This window comes from Lucilia cuprina, chromosome 3 (assembly GCF_022045245.1).
Source record: "Lucilia cuprina isolate Lc7/37 chromosome 3, ASM2204524v1, whole genome shotgun sequence".
Lineage (NCBI taxonomy): Eukaryota > Metazoa > Arthropoda > Insecta > Diptera > Calliphoridae > Lucilia > Lucilia cuprina.
This window is the reverse complement of record NC_060951.1, coordinates 9,398,628-9,403,015: the sequence shown is the minus strand read 5'-3', so window position 1 is coordinate 9,403,015 and position 4,388 is coordinate 9,398,628.

Here is a 4,388-nt window from a genome sequence, read left to right as displayed (position 1 = left end):
GATAGATAGATAGATAGATAGATAGATAGATAGATAGATAGATAGATAGATAGATAAATGTCAGCTGATTTATTTAATGCGTATTTATCAATTTGAATTAAAAATTGAAGCGTAGAACGCGAAGTAGGTATGAAAAGCGTGTAATGTTTAGTGTGAACCTCCGGCTTAATCTATAACACAAGATATCTTGAAAATCTGAACTGAAAAAGAAATGTTTACAACAAAATTTGTTGGCCTGCATATGTATGTAAGTCCTACCATATATTCGGTTATGCTTCAAGAAAAAGTCCCCTAGTTATATTATTCTCTCATAACAACACACAAGTTTTCATATAACTTTTATGGACATTGATTGTACTCGTAATGGATAAGTTGTATGTATTCTTACATGTCATGGCAGCATGATGTGTTGCGATGGTTTAGTAAAAAGAATAATGGTTGTTGGCTGGTTGGTTGTTTGGTTGGAAAGTATTGAGTAAGTTCCAAATGAGTGAATCAAAGTCGGATTTTTTCTTTATTTTGTTTGTTTGTCGCTCTTCGTTCATTTAGGTTTCTTATTATAATTTTTTTTTCCTTTCCAACTATATAGTAGATACTTGTTTTTGTTATCGTATATTTTATATACACAAGTTTGCCTTTAGCTAAAAAAAAAAGTTACGTTCCAAAAAGGTTTCGTTTGTATGTACAATAATTTACTTTATTCTTGGTTGGCACAAACCATTTTATATGTGGAATTTTTTACTTTTGTAATTTAGAATGATTTTACGAAAAATTGTGGCAAATGTGGTTTATATTGAAATTTATCCCTACTACGCGTCAAAGCATTACGCGCTTTTCATACCTACTTCGCGTTCTACGCTTTAAGTTGCATGCGACGCTTTTAAAGCGTAAATTTTTTATTTTATTTTTAAAAAAACTTAGCTTTTTTCTACAGCTTTTATATATTTTTTCATCATTAAACTCATTTTATTCAAATTGATATATACGCATTAAATAAAGAATATAAAATGTCAAGATCAGCTGACATGTTCGTGCGCCGCTTGTGACGCTTATAAAAGTAAAAAGTAGATCTACTTTAAGCATTCTACGCGTCAAAGCATTCTACGCTTTTGTGCTTGTAACTTTCAGCAAACAAATACATTGATTATACTTTTTTGACAGACGCATAGAATGCGAGAAAGCGTAGAACGTGTGGTGTGGACCTCCAGCTTTAAACTTTATAGACTGAGATTATAAACGTTTTTAAGACTAGATTTAAACCCTTTTTTTATCAACAATTTGATAAATTTTTTATTTTTATAAAAAACTTTCAATAAAATTTCAATTTTTTTAAGAAAATTTCAATAATTTTTCTGATTTTTAAGAAAATTTCAATAAATTTGCTATTTTAAAGAAAAATTTCAATAAATTTTGTATTTTTATAGGTATAATTTTGATAAATTTTCAATTTTTTTAAAAAATTTGATAAATTTTCTATTTTTAAAGAAAAATTTTGATAAAATTTCTATTTTTAAGGAAAATTTAAATAAATTTTGTATTTTTATATAATTTTGATAAATTTTCAATTTTTTTTAAAAAATTTGATAAATTTTCTATTTTTAAAGAAAAATTTTGATAAATTTTCTATTTTTAAAGAAAATTTCAATAAATTTTCTATTTTTAAAGAAAATTTTTGATAAATTTTTTATTTTTAAAGAAAATTTTTCATAAATTTTCAATTTTTAAAGAAAATTTTTGATAAATTTTCTATTTTTAAAGAAAATTTTTGATAAATTTTCAATTTTTAAAGAAAATTTTTGATTAATTTTCTATTTTTAAAGAAAAATTTTGATAAATTTTATATTTTTAAGAATAATTTCAATAAATTTTCTATTTTTAAGCAAAATTTCAATAATTTTTCTATTTTTAAGCAAAATTTAAAAAAAAATTCTATTTTTAAAGAAAAATTTTGATAAATTTTCTATTTTTAAGGAAAATTTCAATAAATTTTGTATTTGTAAATTTTGATAAATTTTCTATTTTTAAAGAAAATTTCAATAAATTTTCTATTTTTAAAGAAAATTTTTGATAAATTTTCTATTTTTAAAGAAAATTTTTGATAAATTTTCTATTTTTAAAGAAAATTTCAATAAATTTTCTATTTTTAAAGAAAAATTTCGATAAATTTTCTATTTTTAAAGAAAATTTCAATAAATTTTCTATTTTTAAAGAAAATTTTTGATAAATTTTCTATTTTTAAAGAAAATTTTTGATAAATTTTCAATTTTTAAAGAAAATTTTTGATTAATTTTCTATTTTTAAAGAAAAATTTTGATAAATATTATATTTTTAAAGAAAAATTTTGATAAATTTTCTGTTTTTAAGAATAATTTCAATAAATTTTCTATTTTTAAGCAAAATTTCAATAATTTTTATATTTTTAAGCAAAATTTTAAAAAAATTTCTATTTTTAAAGAAAAATTTTGATAAATTTTCTATTTTTAAGGAAAATTTCAATAAATTTTGTATTTGTAAATTTTAATAAATTTTCTATTTTAAAAGAAAATTTCAATAAATTTTCTATTTTTAAAGAAAATTTCAATAAATTTTCTATTTTTAAAGAAAATTTTTGATAAATTTTCTATTTTTAAAGAAAATTTTTGATAAATTTTCAATTTTTAAAGAAAATTTTTGATTAATTTTCTATTTTTAAAGAAAAATTTTGATAAATTTTATATTTTTAAAGAAAAATTTTGATAAATTTTCTGTTTTTAAGAATAATTTCAATAAATTTTCTATTTTTAAGCAAAATTTTAAAAATTTTCTATTTTTAAAGAAAAATTTTCTATTTTTAAGGAAAATTTCAATAAATTTGCTATTTTAAGGGAAAATTTCAATTTTTAAAGAAATATTTCAATAAATTTTCTAATTTTAAGGAAAATTTCAATAAATCTTTTATTTTTAAACAAAATTTTAAAAAGTTTTCTATTTTTAAAGAAAAAATTTGATAAATTTTCTATTTTAAAGGAAAATTTCAATAAATTTTCTATTTTTAAGCAAAATTTCTATAAATTTTCTATTTTTAAAGAAAATTTTGTATTTTTAAAGAAAAATTTTGATAAATTTTCTGTTTTTAAGAAAATTTTCAATAAATATTCAATTTATAAGGAAAATTTCAATAAATTTGCTATTTTTAAGGAAAATTTCAATAAACTTGCTATTTTTAAGGAAAATTTCAATAAATCTTCTATTTTTAAGCAAAAATTCAAAAAATTTTCTATTTTTAAAGAAAAATTTTGATAAATTTTCTATTTTTAAGGAACATTTCAATAATTTTTCTATTTTTAAGCTAAATTTCAATAAATTTTCTATTTTAAAGAAAAATTTTGTAAATTTTCTATTTTTAAGGAAAATTTCAATAAATTTGCTATTTTAAGGGAAATTTTCTATTTTAAAAGAAAAATTTTGATAAATTTTCTATTTTTAAAGCAAATTTTTGATAAATTTAATAATTTATTAAAGAATTTAAATAAATTTTCTATTTTTAAAGAAAATTTACGTAAAAATTTTTGTTAATGCACTATATTTTGCAGAAAATGTTTACAAAATGTTTATTCTATAAAATTGAAGTTAAATCTTTAAAATTTTCCATTGGCAACTCAAAACAAGTAGTTTTCAAAAAAAATGACTCATTACGTGCCACTGTGCTACATTATTATTCATTCTTTTCATTAAAATTCTGTTCTCTATCCAAGTTTTCAAACATTTCATATAGAGTTTATTTTACTTATACGAGAACCGTACAAGTTCAGTGAATACAATCGTGTTGAATAATTCTATACTCGTATAATAATATAGCAGTAGAAACAGAGAACAAGGTAAACAAATGAACAATCATAATTTTTATACATATATTGTTATACTCCAACCATATCCACCACACTTCTACTTAGCCATATAGCAAAGTGAGAAACTTTGCAAAAAATACCCCAAACATGATGTGGAGGAAAATAAAATACACATGATGAAAAAAAAAAACAACAAAAATGTGCAAAAACTGGATTTCATTTTGTGTTTAACTAAAATTATTATACAAGTGAATGACTGACTGATGGTCGGCTAAGTATTTTGAGTTCATTCATTTATTCATCATTATGATTAGTTGATTGTTGGTTGTTGCTTTCGAAAGTAGTAGCTACTTGCCAGATACAGATTTTCTCTATTCATATTTTTCGCGTATTAATACTTTTTTCTTTATATACGACCCACTGTTCATGGGGGATTTTTTTTTTGGTTTGTTAGCAATAATATGATTTTGTTTTTCGATACTCTTTTTGTTGTTGTTTTCTCTAAAGTTGTTGGGTTATAAAACAAAATATTGACTAAATTGAATGGGGGGTTGTCTTTGC